Source organism: Loxodonta africana, chromosome 17, assembly GCF_030014295.1.
Source record: "Loxodonta africana isolate mLoxAfr1 chromosome 17, mLoxAfr1.hap2, whole genome shotgun sequence".
In the NCBI taxonomy this organism is placed as follows: domain Eukaryota; kingdom Metazoa; phylum Chordata; class Mammalia; order Proboscidea; family Elephantidae; genus Loxodonta; species Loxodonta africana.
The window spans coordinates 21,390,805-21,413,380 of NC_087358.1; the positions used below are offsets into that span (position 1 = coordinate 21,390,805).

General features: G+C 35.7%; 1 pseudogene; it reads left to right on the plus strand.

Moving 5' to 3' along the window:
* Nucleotides 1–8,280: 8,280 nt before the first annotated feature.
* Nucleotides 8,281–8,673, plus strand: LOC100659419 (golgin subfamily A member 7-like; annotated as a pseudogene).
* Nucleotides 8,674–22,576: the final 13,903 nt, after the last annotated feature.

Consider the following 22,576-nt stretch of genomic DNA (forward strand, 5'->3'; position numbering starts at 1 on the left):
AATTGACTTGACGGTAGTGGGTTTGGAGGCCATAGATTTTTTGTTTGGTTTTTGGTTACTTTTTGGAAGCAGATTACTGGGACTTTCTTTTAAGGCACATCTGAGTGAGCTTAAACTGCCAACTTTTTGGTTATTCTGAAAAGATAACTAATGCAGATTTCAGCATTTTTGGAGTGTAATTTAGTAATATGTATCATGAGTTGGAATCTACTGGACGGCAATGGGTTATTATGGCAGAAAGCAAATATATCAGACAATGTGCATCAAAAATAAACATACAAAAAATACACATAAATTCACTTCTGTGTGTGTGCATATGTGTAAAATATAAATTTGTAGAAGGATTATGTTTTTAAATACTGTAATAAGACAGAAGTTTTAGCTGTAGGAACTACTCTTTTTCTCCTGGGGTTTTCTATGTGCTCTAATAACTGGAGATATTTGTTGGAGAGGTTTTGTGAGCTCATCAGCTTCTTTGTAGGCTGGAAAAGTGAATAACAACGATGGCCTTGTTAGGTTCAAGAATTATAATTGGCCTAAGAAAATATTCCTTCTCATTTCTTTAACACTGATGTTGTTTTTACATGAGATCCATGTAAAATTATGTCTCTCAAATGCTTTCTTTCCACTTTCAAATGTCAGGTTATTTAATTCCTTTTTATTTCTCTATGGAACAGGCTGATTTTCCATTGTGTAAAAAATGTCACAGAACAGCTGTGACCTTACGTTTGGAGATGACGGGCACAATGAAGTGACAGAGCAAGTGAAAATGCCATTTTCTGATGGAGTGAGCTGCCGCTATCACATGAATCATTTGTTTAGAATGGCTAACGCAGGTGTGGACCGCTGAATGTAAGCTTGGTGAGAAAATTCCTGTTTAATATAATGCTTAGTTAGAAGTAGATTAGAAAATAAATTAAAGACGTGATTAGGTCACCATATGTCACATAAATGAAAGAGCTAGGTTACTTACATGGGTAGAACCATGGACGGATTCTAAGCTAGAATCCATTTTTATGATGCTATGAGATTAGAAGCATTTTTATTTCTTAATATTTTACTTTTTTTTCTTATGTTAAAATTAGGCGATGGATTTTTAAAATCCAGATATTATTTCCCTCTCACACAAAGGCACTGAAACTTTCAAGTTAATAGGAAACAGTGCACTATAGATATATACTGAGGTAAGTTTTTAGAAAAGTATATTGGAATGTATTCCCATGACAATCTTTCTTTCTTGATCTAAAATCCTATTGAGAAATGACCTTGTTTTTAAAAGTCCATGTACTCAAAGTTTGCCAATTTTTCTATCAGTTTTAAGAGCGTGTATCCACAGCTCTTTGTAGCTTTACATTATTTACAATCCACATTTTGAATGTGCCTGTTAAGAAAATGTGAATAGTAAGTAAAAGGATAAAATTGAATTCTACATGAGATGCACTTTATGCCTGCTTTAGAAAAGGAATTCTTACTGTAACTATTTTCATCAAAATTAAATAAACATATTAATAACTTTCCTATGTCAATAACCCTTGTCATTTCCAAAGAAAAATAGATTTTCTCTTGTTGTAAATATAATATTAGGAAAAGGTTCCAATGACAGTGTGCATAAAGCGCATGAAGTCTTGCTTAGGGGTTAAAACAAAACGAAATAAAATGGGCAGTACATTAAAGGTTTGAACCAAAACCAAAAACCAAACCCAGTGCTATCGAGTTGATTCCAACTCATAGTGACCCTATATCCACTGCTGTCGAGTCAATTCTGACTCATAGCGACCAAATAGGACAGAGTAGAACTGCCCCATAGAGTTTCCAAGGGGCGCCTGGTGGATTCAAACTGCCAATCTCTTGGTTGGCAGCCGTAGCACTTAACCATTGCACCACCATATAGTGACCCTATAGGACAGAGAAATACTGCCCCACAGCGTTTCCAAGGAGTGCCTGGTGGATTCGAACTGTCAACCCTTTGGTTAGCAGCCATAGCACTTAACCACTATACCACCGGGGTTGAAGAGATAGTGAATTTCCATATTGTTTGTTCCACGCATATCCCATTTGCTTCTAATCAGAAACAGTAAATAATAAAACATTTAAAATAGGGTTAGGACCTAGTATTTCACACAAAGAATAAATTCACCCAATTTAAAGTATTATCAAGACGGCCAAACTATAGTAAGATCAGTCGTGTGTTTCCTAATCACTGACACCACCTCCAACACACACACACACACACACACACACACACGCATGAACACGCACACACATGTACACTCATAGACACACAGATGGTATACCATGACCATATACTCTCCAGATTATAATTATATATAGAAAAATAAAATAAACATCTATCTGATGTGATTTATTATTGCAGAAAAATCATGGTGTTCAGATTGTTGATTTGAGACATTTTTCTCTTCTAAAACTGCATGAAATGGGAATAATTGGACACGCATATGATAAAAACCTGAAATTCAATCCAAAGGACACACCATATGTAAAACAATCACTTCAAAATGGACACTAGACTTAAAGGCTAAACCTACAACCAAAAAAATGGTATTGAAAAATATAGAACACTTTTGTTTCCTTAGATTTTGCAAAATCTTCAAAAAGCACAATCAAAGAAAATATGATAAACTGGCTTTCATCAAACTAAAACTTCTGATCTTTTAACCAAACCTGTTGCCATCAAGTCAATTCCGACCCACAGCGGCCCTAAAGAACAGAGTAGAACTGCCTCATAGGGTTTCCAAGGGGCCTGGTGGATTCAAATTGTCGGCCTTCTGGTTAGCTGCCGTAGCTCTTAACCACTGCTCCTCCAGGGTTTCTACTCTTTTAAAGTTACTGTCCAAAAAAAACAAGTAAGCAAAAGGCTTTGATGAAATATTTTCAAAATATATATCTAATAAAAACCTTGCATCCAGAGTATATAAAAACTCTCCAAACTCAATAAGTCTATAGGCAAATCAATAAGTGGGTGAAATATTTAAACAAATACTTCATCAAAGAAAATAAACATATGGCAAAAAAGTCCATGAAAAGATGGTAATGTTATTAATCCTTAGTGAAATGCAATTTAAATCCACAATGTGAGAGCACTAAATATTACTAAATGGCTAAAATCACAAACCCTGTCAATATGAAGTGCTGGTGAGGGTGTGAAAGAAGTGGAACTCTCATACATTTCTGCCAGTGAGGCAACATTGTGCTGTCACTATAAAAAATAATTTGTCAGTTTCTTATAAAGTCTGTGCACACTTACCATATGCCTCAGTAATTTCATTTCTAGGTATTTGCCCAAAGATATGAAAATTATATTCATTCAAATATCTCTTTATAAATATTTATAACCACTTATTTCCAAGATCCACCATCTTTCTATCAGTCTACCTATTGTACTGTGGTAGCTTGTGTTGCTATGATGCTGGAACCTATGACACCAGTATTTCAAATACCAACAGGGTCACCTATGGTGGACAGGTTTCATTGGATCTTCCAGACTAAGACAGACTAGAAATAAAGGCCTGGTGATCTACTTCTGAAAATTAATCAATTAAAACCCTGTAGACTACAGTAGAATATTGTTCAGTATTGATTAAATATAAAGTTGTCATAGATGAAGATAGAGTTAATGAATCTGAAGAATAGAGTAAAGAAAATTCCACAGAATAAAGCACAGCAAAATAAAAACAAGAAAATATGAAAAAAAAAGGCTAAGGAACATGAATGATAGAAGGGCATTTAATAACTGTTTCCAGATGGAAAATAGTTTAATGAGATATGATATATGAAAATGACTGAATATTTTACAGAAATCTTGAAAGGCATGAGTTTTATTTTAGTATTTTTATTTGAGGTAAGTGACATATAATTACAAACTGAATTCAGAGTTGTGGATCTCTCATTAAGGACAGAGAGAAAAGAAGAAAACTCAGGCAACAAGATCCTAGCAACAGATTGAGAGAACTTTTCATAACATCACAGAAAATTTGTATCTCCAAAATGTATAAAGAAAAAGATAAATAACCTGAGTATTGAACAAAGTCTATGAATACAAATTAAAAATTTAAGAACTGAAAATCTTTATAACAAATAACCATCTGAAAAGAATCTCAATATTAAAAGTAACCAGGAAAGTATAAACTGAAGTTTTTTGTTTTTTGTTTTTTTTTTCTCAAACCATAAGCTTGGGGAATATTAACAGATATGGCAGGATCAAATATTAAAAGGAATAAAGATAAAATGGTAGTCATTAACTGCTTCTGAGGAGATAAATTGATAAAACCATTTCGAGAGCAATTTGTCAGGCTCCATTTAAACTGAAACGTGCTTAACCAATGACCCAACAATTGTGCTCTTAGTTGAGTGCCCCATACAATCCATTATATACATACTAGGCCACTTAGATCTGAACATTCATTCTGGTATTGTTGTAATGCCAGAGACATGGGAAACAGAGCAAATGCCCATAACACAGAGAATAGATAAAATAAATATATCTACTCACAAAGTTAAATGCTTAGCCATCAAAACTAATAATTTACAATTATCGGAAAATAAAATTGGTGTTATGTTGTTGGGTGCTGTCTTAATTATCTAACACTGCTATAACAGAAATACTACAAGTGGATACGTTTAATAAATAGAAATTTATTCTCTCACAGTCTAGTAGGCTACAAGTCTGAATTCAGGGTGCCAGCTCCAAGGAAAGACTTTCTCTCTCCATCTGCTCTGTAGGAAGGTTCTTGTCTTTGATCTTCCCCCGGCCTAGGATCCTCTCATTGCAGGGACCGCAGGCCTAAAGGATGTGCTCTGTTCCTGGCACTACTTTCTTGGTGGTATGAGGTCCCCCTCTCTGCTCGCTTCTCTCTTTTATATCTTGAAAGATATTGACTTAATACACAACCTAATCTTGCAGATTGAGCCCTGCTTCATTAACATAACTGCCGATAATCCCATCTCATTAGTATCACAGAGGTAGGATTTACAACACGTAGGAAAACCACATCAGATGACAAACTGGCGGACAAGCACACAACACTTTGTCAGATGACAAACTGGCGGACAAGCACACAACACTGGGAATCATGGTCTGGTCAAGTTGCTTTTAAGAGGACACAATTCAATCCATGACAGGTGTCAAGTTGATTTGTACACATAGGACCCCACGCAGTGGAGTAGATTTTCTTGGCTGTAATCTTTGTGGAAGTAGCCAGCTCTTTATAGATTGGAGGCACTGGGTAGGATTGAACCTCCAACCTTTGGTTTAGCACCTTACTGCTTAACTGTCTCATCACCTTATAAAATATATTACTAGTGGAGATGAAAGAAAAGTGTAGAGTAGCATGTTATAATTTTACAAAACCTACATGAAATAACAGAAACAACTCATTGTATATTTATATCAATGCTTAACTTGTATGCAAGTAAAAATACAAGAAATTATATTATGGGAATAAGATCAGACTCATGGCATTGCCTGTCTTTAGAACCAGGCCAGGAAGAGGGGCCTATAATCTTTAATAAAAGAACGTTAGACATACCTGCATATTAGTTTAAGCCCTGGGTGGCACAAATGGTTTAGTGCTTAATTATTAGCCAAAAGTTTGGCGGTTTGAACCCAACCAGAGGCATCTCAGAAGACAAGCCATGTATTCTTCAGAAAGGTCACAGCCTTGAAAATCCTATGGAGCATGGAGCGGTACTACTCTGCACACATGGGGGTCGTTGTGAGTCAGAACTGACTCAACGGCAGCTAACAACCACAGTGTATTTCTTTGGCTTCTAAAAGTAACACAGTGTAAATATATTATTATTTCAATTTTTGGAAATTTTTAAAAATAATTTTAACACTTTTCTTTAAATGTTACATTCTGTAAAAAAAAAGTAGATAAAGGCAATTTTATTTTTCAGTTAAATTTTCAAGCTTGATTTGCATATGTGTAAAAGGCGCAGGTTAAGGTATTACTATTTCTACTGTTGGAATCTCAAGTATAAATAATAATACAAATATCCAATTCTTCAGTATATTTATTTAACAAAATATAGTTTTGAGTTAGATTTTTCCAGTTGAACAATAATAGCCTTTTGTATTTTCTCTCTAAAACAGAGCTTCACCAACAATTTTCTCTCTAAAACAGAGCTTCACCAACCACAAAGACTGGAAAAGGTGTTCATTGTTAGGTCTTTGTGTTAAAGCCTTTACAAAATCCTAGTTTCTAACAAAGAGCACACATTTTGCTGTCCTGCTGAGGTCTACCAAGCGGCCTTATGACAGTAACGCAAGTTACGACACTTGAAAGCATTAAGCAGAGCTCTGCATTTGGGATAGACTAAACGCAGGACACGGTGTGTTCGTGGCTAATGCTGCCTCTATATGCAGCTTTTGAGACTTCAATACTTTCACATTTTTTTTTTTTTTTTGTATTGTAAAAGTAACTTAACCTTGTAAAAGGCAGTGAAGACAGAAGATCAAATAATTAAATATATATAGGCTATACTTTGAAACACCCAACTGAGAAAATGTGCTAGGGAAGTAAAAACCTGCTTTACATGTCCTACTTCCAAACAAAGTAAGAATCACAGTCACAGGCAAGATAGTTGAGTATCTTTTATTGCCTATATAAATGAAAATATGCTTTTAAGAACCAACATATACCATATTTAATACATTTTATGAATGATATATTTGAGTTGTGATCATGACCCTTTTACATTTCCATGTACGTGTGTAAGCAGACACCACTTTCTTGGCTGTATAATATTTTATTCACTGAACCTAAGGCTTGGATCATTTAGGTGTTTGGCAATGAAGTCAGTTGAAGAATAAGAAAAAAGTTAGGCAAGCTGCATAATTTCATCCAGACAGAGGCAAACTGTGAAAAATCTATTGAAGCACTTTAAAGTTTGAAAGATACAGTGGCTGCAACAATGGGCTACAACCTAGCAATGATTGTCAGGATGGCAAAGGACCAGGTAGCATTTTGTTCTGTTGTGCAGAGTCTCTGTGAGTTGGAACCGACTGTACAAAACCCAACAACAACAGGAAAGTTTGGAAAGTTACTTTTGACATGTAATAACTTAATGTATTGAATATGACATCATCTGAGGGTCTAAATCAACAAAAGCTACAGACTTTACTTGGAATCCTTCCTCCTTAGGACACTTGGTCAGAGATCTCTGAAAGATCTAGAAAGAGCTAGAAAAAAGTAACAGAGATACTGAAATATTTTAAAACAGTACCGTGGGATCTGTCAGAAGGAGTCCTGTATAGCGCAAATGGTTAACGCGCTTGGCTGCTAACCAAAAGTTTATAGGTTTGAGCCTACCAAGTCGTGTCTAGGAACAAAGTGTAGCAAGCTACTTGTGAAAAATCAGTCTTTAAAAACTCTAGGGAGCACAGTTCCACTGTGACACACTGGGGTCGCCATGATTCAGAGTTAATGATGACTGGTGCTGGTGACCTTGGTGATACTCCCTTTAGGCCCTAGAGTTCCCTGTTTTTTTGTTTTTTCTTTGCTACACAAGCATGAAATCTTTTCTCTATGCAGGAACGTGACAATATTCAGCAATAATCAGCAAGCTAGCCCACCTAGTGAAAATTTATTCTCAGTTGAGAACTCTGATTTTTTTTTCATTCAATTCTGTTTTTATTTTCCTTCCCTTGTCCAAGTATCTTTGTAACATATAACTGGCAGGTGACAATATAGTTGTTGCATGGATTGGCAGACCTTTTATCTTTTTAGAAAGTTTACCTTCTCTTCCCATTCAGGGCTTATTTTGAAGACAGCAACTGGTTGTAGGATAAGTTTGAATATAAACCAAACCCACTACCATCGCATCATTTCTGACTCTTAGCGACCACGTACCGTTTACTAGGCTGCAAATGTCCGTGGAGTCAGACTGTCACATTTTTCTCCCAAGCTGTCTGCCACGTCTTTCCTCCACACAGCCCCTGGTGGTTTCGAACCTCCGTCTTGCAGTCCAGCACATTAACTATTGCGTCACCAGGGCACCTTAAGTTTGGATATACAAATCAAAAATAAATAAATAAATAAAACCCAAACCCTTTCTAATATAGGGTATGAGGAAAAGAAATGTCTGGGTAACTGCTTTGTACCTGTGGTTAAGGTAAACTAGGCAATCGTGAGACTAAAGAAGAGATTAGGAGAAACAAATCCTATTTAAAACTGCTTTAGGAGGACGTAAGTCATGGGAAAGGCAGAACGACAGCGGCTGGAGGGCAGAGGGGGCGGCGCGGCCCATCCTGTCCTCCCCATGAGGCCGCAGCAAGGGCGGATGTCCGCCAGTGTCGGGGAAGGTCTTCATTCAGCGAGACTACAGCAGTTCCAGACCAAGCTCACCGCAGAGCTGGAGAACCAGATTGATAGACAACAATTTGAAAAAATAATTAGAATTTTAAATAAAGTTTATGCAGAAGCAGAGAAGCTTGGAGGCCAATCATATCTTGAAGGCCGTTGGCTTGTATAGCAGCATACATCATCTTTTTATGCATGGAAACTGATTATGAGAAGGTTCTAAAGAAAGCCTCCAAGTATTTTCAAAAGCAGAGTGAGAACATACATGCTCCCCAAGGCCTCCTTCTGACAGATCCCATTGAGAAACGACTTCGAGTTATTGAACTTACCATATATGGAGACAGAGGCGTGAGCCCCCAGAAACCCGTGGCCATAGAGTTGATTCTGACTGATTACGACCGTACAGGACAGAGTAGAACTGCTCGATAGGGTTTCCAAGGAGCAACTGGTGGATTCTAACTGCTGACCTTTTGGTTAGCAGCCGAGCTTTTAACCACTGCGCCACCAGTGGAAGATGAATCTTAGAATGAAAGATTGCACCTCAAATTAGGATCCTTGTCTACCCACTGGCTAACTGCAGCGTCCCCTACCTCCTCTCCAGAGCATCATTCCTGTGTATCTGCTGCCAGAGCCATGGTGCCATTTACTTCAAGGACTAACTTTCTAAAATTCCATGCCTGGGGTGACCTCTAGCCTCTCAGCATCTACTTTGTGTCTCTGTATTGCGTAGGAATCTGTAATCTTTTGGTTAGTTTCTGAGAAAACAGAAGGAAGCATTTCATATTTTTATAAAAAAAAAAAAAAAACAACTTTTTTTTTAGTTTTTTAGTAAAGTAGGCTGTTGGTCAGCCCACTGCAAAGTTATTTGTCTGCCACCATCGGGTTCTCTTTGTTCCTTGGGCCAGGTTCCCAGGTGACTTTAGACTTCAACAAGTCATATTTTAGCCAATGTTCAGTCTTATTTCCCCAAATTAATAAAATGCTTTTTCTCCTTGATTTAGGTGAGGGGTAGGTTGTATTCGTCCTTTTGGTAATGCATCTCCCAGATCTCCAAGAACTATCAGTTTTGCCATGGCATGCCTCACATCTTAAGAAGACCTGTTTCTGCTCTTCAATTTCTCTAACCAAAGCTCATTGGCAAAATTATGTAAAATGTTCTTTGTTTTATTATAGCAATTTTTCCTAATTAAACCTGATTGAATTGGACAAGCAATGGAGATATGTTTCTAGGAAAAGATTGATGGCAGCTTGAAATGTCAAAACAGCAGTTAAAATCTGGGGTACTTAAAGAAGTACTCTGTATAGAGCTCAAAGTAAATATTTCTCGAATGAAGGTTTTTGAAAGGCATTAGCTGGAGAGTAAGTTTGTTCATCCTTCTGTCCATCTATCCTTCCGTCAATGCTCCCTTCCCTCCATCCACGTATGTTATTTATTTCCATGCCATTTCCAGTTTGTTTGTTTTGAAAATTTTGTTATGACTGCATTACCATGACTGTTGGAAAGATGTGATGTGTTGTAAGTTCATTACAAAAATAACTAAGCACAATAAAGTGAATCCTAAAGCCTCAAACACATAAATGTCCCTGCTGTCTCCCTGAATATGTAATAAGCAAGCGTATTAAATATTTTAATTATATTTTGTTATTTTTTTATTAAATATTTTAATTATATTTTGTTATAAAGATAACTTATGGGAAAAATTGTATATTGCTAATTTTTAACTGTCCTAGCTGTCACCCCTTATGAATCATGGGCCTTCCTTATATCCAGTATTCCACGCAGAGAAATCTTATGACTGACTGGTTCAAGTAAAGTAAGTCAAGTGATTTCTGAATAAAATTCTCAAGCCTAATTCAGTATTTCTAACCTCCTTTTGGTTGTACATTCTTAATATCAGGGCTTCTTAAGCCCTTAGTTCGTTTTGGGGTTTGGAGAGCATTGTATTTGGAAGAAACTTAAAAAATAGAAGAGAATGAAACAGTTAAAAGTTTTACTTTCAGAGATATTATAGGTGCTAATACCGGTCGACGGCACTGGGTTTTTTTTTTTTTAATGCTGGATTTAATCTTTCAGGTTTAATTTCTTTAATGGGTTCGTTATTTCTTCGATAAATTCCATAGGTCTGGGTAGTATTTTAATTGTACAAAATTCCTCTGTTACTTTGTAGTCTGTAATACTGCGTCTGTCTGCCTTTAAACATGTTGCCATACTTCACTGAAATATTAACACATTAGTAAAATGTTTCTTAAACACGAAAATTAAAATTAAAAAAGGCTGCTTTACACTAGGTGACTCATAGATATTAGAGAACACAATTAGGCAATCTGACATGGAAGCAGACACTGTTGGTGCCCCACACAAACCCCCCCTGGGGCTGTGTTTACTGTTGAGTGGTACAATTTACCCAGCTGCTGTACGCATTGCCTTCGCTGCTGCTAACACTGACTCACACTTTGCCCCTGGGCTACTGGAACCGTCTCACAGTACACAATTCCTTCTGGGAACAGTAGTAAATGTTTTACCAACATGCAGAGCAAAACCCAATTCTCCTTTCCTCCAGGTGAAAAAACTCTGTGGTTCAATTCACACTCTCTAGCTAGTACTGTTTTAGCTAGTACTAGCCTTATCTGAAATCAAATCCTTGCTTGCCTTCTTTCTTTTTCTATTCTGCTGTTTCAGGCTCTTTTAGATTACCCCTGGCAACGCTTACATGTGAATCCCCTTCTGCAGCTAGAGGATTTGACCTAAAAGAATATAGATGAAGATGTCATGATCTGTGCTGAACTGATGATATATCTTGTGGAATTTTGGGGGACATAGGAACAGAAATTTACATGCATAGTGATTTACAGTGTCCCTAGGTCTAAGTCCACCATTGGTTAGGTGCCCAAAATGATGAGGACTAAGACTTTGTATGGATCCAAGCAGAGAGTGTGGCACTTAAAACTAGTTCAAGTGCAGTTCATAGGGAGGTGGTAGTCCATTTGAACTGGAAAAACTGTGGATAGCTAAAAGGGCTCTGACACCAGGGTTCATGTGATCAGTTGCTTTAAAACAATTGAAAACGAACCAACAAAACAGAATGGGACCAGATCTTGGTAGTGGAGTAAATTGAACAATGACAACTTAAAGAAATTGAGAAAGCAGAAACCCAAGGGAGCACGTGCATTCTTCACTGAGTAAACTAAAAATTATTTCTGAAGGGGTTTTGCCCCTGAAAACTCTGTAAGATATCAAAGAAGTAAGGAAACTTCAATATGGGGCTAAAAGCCTATATGTTTAAACTTCAGTAGAGTACTTCAAACTCTACTGTTCTTAGGCTCTAACTCATATTCTTAGGCTTCTAATGAGGTATATGTATCATTTGAGTTAAAATATATATTATGTATATATCCAAATATCCTGGATTTGAATGTATGCATTTTCCTCTTACAGTAGCTATATAACTAAATGGTATTTATTATTTTTCATTTTCACTAAGAACAGAAGTATATGTGGTAATCTATACAAATATAGAAATCTATCAAAGAGGGTTTTCAAAGTAGCAAAATGAAAATGGATTCCAAAATATATTTCCAATAAATTATATGCATAACAACTGCTGTTAATTGTAAAGAAAATGTTTCTGAAATAAAACAAATGATTCTGTTTGGGTTGTTATCTACTATTAAATGAAAAAACATAAGTCTGGAAAACTAGTAAATCTTTGTTGGCTAACCCATCTAAGGCAAATTGTGTTACATTCTGTAATGGTTAAGGATATGTGTCAACTTTGGCAGTTATGATGTAGTTTGGCAGTTATATAACGATGTAATCACTTCCATGATGAGATCTGATACAATGTAATCACCTCCTTAATGAGATTTGCTACAAGCAGCCAAGGGATTTTCCTTGGGGATGTGGCCTGCATCCAATATATATGGACTTTCTGGCAAACTGCTGGTTTTTGCTCTTCTCTGGATCCTGAATTTGGCTCTTCATCATCTATCCTCCGGTTCCTGGGACTTGAACCAGCACTCTGTCATCTTACCTGTCGATCTTGGATTCATTACCCTCCACAAGCTGTGAACTAGCAGCCTGCCATCTGACCTTCTGATCTCAGGTTTGTCAGTCCCTGCAGTTCCATGAGTCAGGAGAAGCCTCCAGCCTAAACCACGGCTATAACCACGTGACCAATTTCTTTAATATAAATCTCTCTTTCTCTCTTTCTATATATATGCTTCACTGGTTTTGCTTCTTTAAAGAACCTATCCTAAGACACATTCACGTACCTTTTGTACATTTATACAATTCTGTGCACTCATAAACTTTTAAAGCTTGTACTTTTACTTAAAATATAAATATGCTAAAAATGATAGAGCTCTGCTCTCTATTTCCTATAAAGCTTTACTCTAGTTTTCCAATATTTTTGCTAGATAATTAATATCTATTATACAATATTATCAATGGGATTACTTGAAATCATTTGAAATTCCAGAGCTTGTGAATTTCATTACTATTCTTCTTCTGTCATATTTGGTGTTCTTTTCATAAAAATAATTAGAGGTTTAAAATAATATCACATACTTGTAGGTTCTTAAAGTAATTTGTACACAAGTATGATGGTTAATGTCATTTGTCATATTGGCTGTGCTGTGATTCTCAGTGGTCTGGCAGACACTATGTAATCAACCTCCGTTTTGTCATCTGATGTAGCAGCCATCAGTTGGAAGAGGAATTTCCCTGGGTGTGTGCTCTGCATCAGTAAATAGATGTTCTGGAAAAACTCTCTCTTTCCCTCTCTTTGTCTCTTTCTTGATCAGCATTGATCCCATGGGCACCTGACCTCTGATTCTTGGGATATGAGAAAACTTCAGCCTACACCCTATCTGCAGATTTTAGGTTTGTCAGCTCCTGCAACAGGTGGATTAGCAGAAGTCTTCAGTCTGCTGCCTGTCATGTGGATTTGGGACTTTCCAGCCTCCACAATTGTATGAGCCATTTCCTTGAAATAAATCTCTCTATATATAGTTATATATACACTTCACTGCTTTTGTTCCTTTGCAGAACCCAGTCTAAAGCAAGTAAAATTTAAAAATATACATTTGAACAACTTATTTTATATAATAGTGTTTATTTTTTCTTTAGTAAGTTAGGTTAATAATTACAAAAGTAATTCTGAAATTATAGATTTTTTTTGGTAAATACTGTTTACTCAAGATCAAGAAAACACCCTATAATAAGGAATACAAAAAGAATATCAACTTTAGCCACTTCTGTTTAACATTGGTTTAGAGATTCTATCTGGGGCAATTATAAAACCAAAAAAAAAAGAACTTTGTCACTGAGTCAATTCCAACTCATAATGATGCTACAGGGCAGAGTAGAAGTACCTCATAGGGTTTCCAAGGTAGTAAATCATTACAAAAACTGACTACCACACTTTTCTCCTGTGGAACTGATGGTGGGTTCAAATTGTCAATCTTTTAGTTGGCAGCCAAGCACTTAACAACTGTGTTACCAGGACTCTGTATATGAGGCAAATAGGAAGGAAAAAAATACATCTATATTATATATATATACACATTTGGATGTTTTATATATATATATATATATATATATATATATAAAACATTCAAATTGGAAAGGAAGAAGTAAAATTATCTCTATTCAAAGCTGATGTGATATGTATAGAAAATCTAGGAGTCCACTAAAGAATTATTAGAACTTGTTTAATAGGCTTGCTTAACAAGTCTACAAGATAAAAAAGTCACTAGAATTCAGAGTATACAAATAAACCCACACATTTACGGTGAATCGATTTTCACACAATTAAGGGAGAAAATTGTATTTCTATATACTTGCAATGAACAATCCAAAAATTAAATTAAATAATTTCTTTTATAAGAGCATCAAAAATAATGAATTAATATGGAATAAATTAAAAAAAGGAGTATAAGACCCTTATACTGAAAAAATAGAAATCATTGTTGAAAGAAATTAAAGCAGGCTTAAATAATTTTTTTTAAATAAATGGAAATACATGCCATTTTCATGTATGAGAAGATTTAATATCGCTAACGTCATATTATGGATTGAACTGTGACCTCTGAAAATACACTTGCAAATCTTATACATACACCAGTGGATGTAACCTAACGCAATTGAATGTAATCACTTTCCATAATGTAATCTAACATAATTTCTATCAGTCAGTTGAGTTTCTATTCTTATAGGGTGGATCCTAAACCTAATCAATTCTGATATAAGAGCAGGGTAGACACAAGATATATGCACACACAGGAGGAAGGCATGGAAAGTTCTACAAGCCGAAGAATCAAAAATCTTACAGGAAAAATTACAAGAAAGGATTAATTACGATCCAGACCCTTATTTAGACTTTTAGCCTCCAGATAATGAGAAAATGAATTTCTGTTCTTTAAAGCTACCAACTTGTGTTATTGTCTTACTGCACCACTAAGGAACTAAGACAAATACCAATACTCCGCAAATTGAACTACAGATTCGGTACAATCTCTATCAAAACTTCAGAATTTTTTTTTCCAGAAATTGCCAATATTATCCTAAAATTAATACAGAAATAAAAGAGTTCCAGACACAACAGAGTCCCTGACAGGGCAGGAGAAAAGTGGGGTAGAGAACTCAAATTGTAGTAAAAAGACCAGACTTAATGGTCTAAGACAGGAGGAACCCCAGAAACCATGGCCCCCAGACTCTGTGTTAGCCCATAACTAAAACCATTCCTGAAGCCAACTCTTCAGACAAAGAATAGACTGGATAATATGACATAAAATGGTACTTGTGAGGAGTGTTCTCCTTAGGTCAAGTAGATACGGAAGACTAGATGGACAGCTCCTGTCTGGAGGTAAAATAAGAAGGCAGAAAGGGACAGGAGCTGTTTGAGTGGACACAGAAAATCCACGATGGAAAGGAGGAGTGTGCAGTCACATTATAGGGTCACATAACAAAGTGTATATAAATTTTTGTGTGAGAAACCCAATATAAATAAAGAAGAGTTCCAGAATAGCCTTTTTAACTGAAAAAACAAAAAAAGAATAAATCTAGAATACTCACATTTTCCTATTTTAAACTTACTACTTAGCTGCAGCAATGAAGATTGTATGGTATTAGTATAAAGATAGACATATACATCAACGGAGTAGAATCCAGAGTATACAAATAAACCTACACACTTATGGTGAATCAGTTTTCACACAATTAAAGAAGATGTTGTTTTCAACAAATAAGTGCTGAGACATCTGGATATTCACATGTGAAAAAATGAAGGTGGATTACTACTTCTCACCACATACAAAAATTGGCATAATATTAATAATGTTGTTGTTAGGTGCTGTCGAGTCAGTTCCGACTCATAGCGACCCTATGCACAACAGAATGAAACACTGCCTGATCCTGAGCCATCCTTACAATCATTGCTATAGTGCTTAATATTAATAGTACATCATAAATTAAAGAGCTAAAACTCTAAAACTCTTAGAAAAAATATAAGTGTAAATCTTTGTGGTCTTGAGTTAGGCAATGGTTCGTTAGATAATAAAAGTACAAGTGATCAAAGAAAAAAATAGATAAACTGTGCTTTATCAAAGCTAAAAACTTTGGGCTTCCTATGACACTATCAAGAAAATGAAAATGCAGCTTACAGAATGGGAGAAAATATTTGCAAGTGATATATCTTATAAAGCATTTGTATCCAGAATGTATAAAAACTCTTACAACTCAATAATAAAGGGACAATTAAACAAATTTACAAATGGGCAAAGGATTTGAATAACCATCTCTCTAAAGAAAATATACAAAGGCCAATAAGCCTATGAAAAGATGCTCAAAGTCATTAGTCATTATGGAAATGTAAGTCAAAGCCACAATTTGATACCACTTTGTAAAAAAGTGGGTAGTTTGAAAGACAAAGAAGAGAAAATAATAAGTGTAGGCAAGGGTATGGAGAAGATGGATCCCTGATATATTGGTGGTAGAGATATAAAATGGTGTAACTGCTTTGAAATATTGGTAAGTAACTATTCAAAACATTACCATATGATCCAACAATTGCACTTCAAGTATAAAATCAAGAGAAATAAGAACACATGTCCCTACTAATAATGGTGCGTGAATGTTCTTAACAGCTTTATTCATAGTAGATAAAACAGTGGAGACACCCAAAATGTCCATCATTCAATGAATGGATAAATTAAATGTATATAAATGTCTATGGAAACCCTGGTGGCTTAGTAGTTAAGAGTTTGGCTGCTAACCAAAAGGTCAGCAGTTCGAATCCACGAGGTGTGCTTTGGAAACTCTATGAAGCAGTTCTACTCATCCTGTAGGGTCACTATGGGTTGTAGCTGACTCGATGACAATGGGTACGTTTACATACACAAGGAGATATTATTTTCCAGCTCAAAGGAATGGAATACTCATACACGTTACAAGATTGCTGAATCTTGCAAAAGTTATTTTAAGTGAAAGAAGCCAGACACAAGACCACGCATTTTGTGATTACATTTACATCTTTTTGTGATGACAAATTGTCTGAAGTTGCATAGTGGATGATTGCACAACTCTGAATATACTAAAAACAACTCAATTGCACACTTTTAAAGGGTGCATTTCTTTCTATGTGAATTATTTAATTATTTCAATTTTTAAAAAGCATTTTTAAAGATTGAGAAAACAAAGCAAATCATGATATACACAAAAATTGTTTTTTTGATGATCCATTATTAATGGTAAAATTTACATTTTAAATTACAATTGCCTTTCGTGTTGGTATATGTTATGTATATGCTAGATTAAGGGATACTGTGTGTGTTATGGAGCCCTGGTGGCACAGTGGTTAAGAGCTCAGCTGCTAACCAAAATGTCAGCACTTCAAATCCACCAGCCGCTCCTTTGGCAGTTCTACTCTATCCTATAGGGTCCTATGAGTCGGAATTGGCTCGATGGCAACAAGTTTGGTTTTTTTTTTTTTGGTCTTTCTTATACTTTTTCATTAAGTTAGTAATGATTACACAAATTTTTATTAAAAAAAATATTGACAAGTGCACATTCTCAGTTATTATGTTGACTTGTAATAAACAAGGGTTTGATAATATTAATTTGAAAGACACACTTTTGACATTCTTCTTAATCACATTTTGCTTACTTTCTTATTACAATTTCCCACAGTTTATCATTGACTAGGATATGGAGGCCTTATAACCGTTTCTTAAGTCACTGAACTCAATTTTGGCGAATGAGCAGGCCCTTTGTTATTTTTCCTCTACCTGTATCCAGATGACAGCAAACGACTTATTTCTTTCAAGTTAAGGGAAATTTAATTACTGGATGCATTGCTAACACTTGCGGTTTCAGTCAGATAGTGAAGAAACATAAATGGATGAAAGAAAGGGATGAACATATAAGGAGAACATAACCTCAGAGCTATCTTTGTTCCTTTCTTATTTTTTTTTCAATAAATAAGTCTAAGTAAGCATTGACGGAGAAATTTGTAAATTCTTACTTCCTCCAATCCTGAAAAATTCTATAAACATAACGTCAGTAACTTTCAATTCCTTTAAACTTAATTTCACACAAATTACAGTCATCTATATAATAAGTACTTAAAAATACACTATCTTTGAAGTCTGTCAAATTGATCTCTAAAAAGCTTTGTTACTCATTTTAAACCCGGCCATTACTGCCCGTCAACTAACCTTTTTGCCTTTCTTTTACTTACCTTGTATTACAAAACTACCCCAAATTTAGGTGTAAGGGTGTAGTTTAAATGCTAAATAATTAAAAAGCAAGTTGCCAAATCATCAGCAGCAGCATATTATTTTGTCAAGACTTTAAGAGCACATCAATTGTTTCTTTAAAAAATAATAATCAGCAGTTGCTACAATCAGAGATAAGGTATCACCATTAAAAGTAAATTCCACAGGAAAGGAATTGCGCCCACTTTAGCTGATAAAAGGTAGAATAAGCTGGCAAAGCATATTTTGTGACAGTGATGTCAACAAAACAAGCTTTTAAGAATGAGAAGTAAGCAATAGAAGACAATGGTGATCGCTTATGAATTTCAGTATGATCTATCTTTCTGCAATGTGAATGGGATAGATTAATGAGCAGTCTCTACTTTCCCCAGATGGTTCATTGAATAAGCATGTTTCCAAGTGGCTGTATATAAAACCTTTAAACAAAATCATGTAGGTGGTGACTCATAAGCCATTGTTTCATAAAGCTTTTAAAATAAGACCTTCATTCCTTCTTTTACAAGTAGAACTCATGTTTGCTTTGCAAATGATGTGAATGGGGGAACACAATTGTCTGCACATCTCGTTAGCCTTTTCTAAGGCCTTTGTGTTCCCTCAAGTCTGCATGGGTGGGAATGAATAATTGATTACTCTTATCACTACATTTCTCAGATAGTTTGTTCTCTGTAGGTTTTATTTCCATGTTTGTGTTTCTACAAACAAAGCTTATCAGAGGCCATCATAATTTCAATTCACTGTAGTAGTGAACAACAAAGATAAGTCCATCAATTAATAAAATAATAATTATTATTATGACTCAGCTTGACACTTTTTATGGTAAGTAATATTTGAAGACTTACACTTTAATCCTGAGGGCCAGGTCTCTAAATCTTTATCCACCCCAGCTTGATAAGAACTGAAGAAGATGAAGCATTTCATGCAGAAAATGATAATTCTTCCAATCTATTTTAAAGTAGAATTAATCGTCACTTAATGAGATGGTCCTTTGTATCTCAAACACCAATTAAATTGTTTTTGTTTACAGAGGTAACTCCAACTGTTGATTTTGTTAAGAATCTCAATTTCTGTTAAAAAATAGCTACATTAATGGAAAAAATAGGAAAATGATTTTGTTTTAATCTCTGCAATGCCAAATGCCTGCTTTTTTTTAAGAATTCTTTCTTGACTAATAATAATGATTTTTTTTTAAAAGAAAAAAAAGATTGCAAAATAATAACACCATATAAACCACTGTAATTCTTTCAAATCTTACTGAGCTAATGGACTTGGGACCACAGTCTCAAGTGGCATAACATGGTTCATAAAAATAACGTTCTGACTCCCAGTTTGATGCAGCATCTGGGGTCTTAAAAGCTTCTAAAGGGCCATCTAAGATGCAACAATTGGTCTCTTAATCCGGAGCAAAAGAGAATGAAGGAAACCAAGTACGCAAAGCAGAATCTAGTCCACAGGGCTAGTAGCCCAAGCGAATCATGGTCTCTTCTACCCTGAGAAGAACTAGATGGTGCCTGGCTACCACTAACGACTATTTTGACTAGGAACACAATAGAAGGTCCTGAATAGAATGGGAGAAAAAAATGTAAAACAAAACTCAAATTCCTAAAACAAACAAACAAAAAAGACTTACTGGACTGAAAGAGACTAGAGGAAACCCAAAACTGTCACCCTAAGATAACTCCTTTAACTTGAAACTGAAGCCACTCCTGGAGGTCTCCTTTCAGCCAAATAATAGATTAGTTTATAAAATAAACAATGTCATCGTCAACCTGGTTTGATGCAGTGACTGCAACAATGGGCTCAAGGATGGAGCAGAACTGGGTAGTGTTTTGTTCTGTTGTACATAGGGTTGCTATGAGTCAGAACCAACTCAAGGGCACATAACAACAACAACAACATCCATGAGGAATGTAGTCTTTTAAACAATCAACTATACCAAACCAAGCAGTCAATATTTACCTAAGAGCAAAGAAGGCAAAGAGGATCAAGGAAGTTAGATCAATGGAAACAGAACAAAAAGAATGGAAATAATGAGAATGCCAAAACATTGTGAAAATTGTAACCAATGTCACAGATAAATTATATAAAAATAATTAAACGAGAACCCAATTTGCTGTGTAAACCTCCACCTAAAACTTAATAAAATATTTAACAACAAAAATTCTTTTAAATCTAATTATTGTAGACTTTTTAAGTAAGCTCATACAGAGAATCATTGTAGTCCTTAAGCCACAAATTAAAGTCAAGAGGACATAGGGGATATCAATTAAATGATCTTTTCTTCTGTAGCCTTAAGCTAATTTTTAAAGCTGATTATGTATATTGGAATGTATGTCACTAGACATCAGGTCACCAGGAATTAATTAATCAAAGGGATGGGAATTATCTTGAGCTAATGATAAAAAACTGTGATTAAAAGAAAAAAAAAAAAAACTCTTCCATTTATACAAAATCAGGAATGTCTTCATGTCCCTTTTCAAATTTTATCAAAACTTGAAAAATTCAAGTGAGATATATACATTTGTGTGAGAAATGGATAGATCTCATTAACCCCTCTGTATTATCACTGGGGTGGGATTATCACACTCAGTTTTGTCACTTTACGAAAAGCTGTTTCTGCTCTGGTAATAAAAGCCTGGTATTACATAACTGATATATTTGTGCTTGTTGTTGTTGTTGTTGTTATGTACCTTCGAGTCAGCTCTGACTCACAGTGACCCTACATACAACAGAACAAAACACTGCCCAGTCCTGCACCATCCTCACAATCACTGTTATGTTTGAGTCCACCATTACAGCCACTGTGTCAAACCATCTTATCAATGGTCTTCCTCTTTTCTCTGACACTCTATTTTACCAAGCATGATGTCCTTCTCCAGGGACCGATCCTTCCTGATACCATGTCCAAAATATGTGAAACATAGCCTTGCCATCCTTGCTTCTAAGGAGCATTCCAGTTGTACTTCTTTCAAGACAGATTTGTTTGTTCTTTTGGCAGCCTATGGTATATTCAGTAATCTTCACCAACGTGACAATTCAAAGGGGTCAATTCCTCTTCGGTCTTCCTTATTCATCATCCAGGTTTCACATGCATACGAGGAGATTGAAACTCCATAGTTAAGTCAGGGGCACAATAGTCTTCAAGGTGACGTCTTTGCTTTTCAAAACTTTAAAAGGGCATGAATACGGATCTCTTCCAGTCGGTTGGCCAGGTAGCTGTCTCTCAAATTTCTTCGCATAGACTAGTGAGCACTTCCAATGCTGCACTGTTTAGTTGAAACATCTCAATTGATATTCCATCAATTCCTGGAGCCTTGTTTTTTTCCAATGCCTTCAGTGCAGCTTGGACTCCTTCCTTCAGTACTATGGGTTCCTAATCATACACTATCTCCTGAAAGGGTTGAACATCGCCCAGTTCATTTTGGTATAGTGACTCTGTGTATTCCTTTCATCTTCTTTTAATACTTCCTGTGTTGCTCTAATATTTTCCTCATAAACCAAAAAAACCAAGCCCAGTGTCGCCGAGTTGATTCCAACTCATAGTAACCCTATAGGACAGAGTAGAACTGCCCCATAGAGTTTCCAAACAGCGCCTGGTAAATTCAAACCGCCAAGCCTTTGGTTAGCAGCCATGGCACTTAAGCATTATGCCACCAGGGTTTCCCCCATAGAATCCTTCAATATTGCAACTTGAGGCTTGAATTTTTTTGTCAGTTCTTTCAGCTTGACAGATGCTGCGCATGTTCTTCCCTTTTGGTTTTCTACCTCCAGATCTTTGCATATGTCATTATAATATTTTGCCTTGTCTTCTCAAGACTACGTTTGAAATCTTCTGTTCAGCTTTTCATTACTTCTTGCTTTTGCTTTAGCTACTCAGAGTTCAAGAGCAAACTTCCGTGTCTCTTCTGTCATTCATTTTGGTCTTTTTTTTCTTTCCTGTCTTTTTAATGACCTCTTGCTTTCTTCATGTATGATGTTCTTGATGTCATTCCACAACTTGTCTGGTCTTTGGTCATTAGTATTCAACACATCTAATCTGTTATTGATCTGATCTCTAAATTCAGACAGTTTATGTTCAAGGTAGTCCTTTGGCTCTCATGGATTTGTTCTAACTTTCTTCTGTTTCAACTTGAACCTGCATATGAGCCTTTGATTGTCTGTTCCACAGTCAGCCTCTGATCTTTTTCTGACTGATGATATTGAGCTTTTCCATCATCTCTTTCCACAGATGTCTTTGATTTGATTCCTGTGTATTCCATCTGGGAAGGTCCATGTGTATAGTCACAATTTATGTTGATGAGAAAAGTTATTTGCAATGAAGAAGCCACTGGTCTTGCAAAATTCTATCACGTGATCTCAGGCATCATTTCTAATACCAAGGCCATATTTTCCAACTACCAAATCCTTCTTCTTTGTCTCCAGCTTTCACATTCCAATCACTGGTAATTATCAATGCATCCCAAATGAATGTTTGATCAATTTCA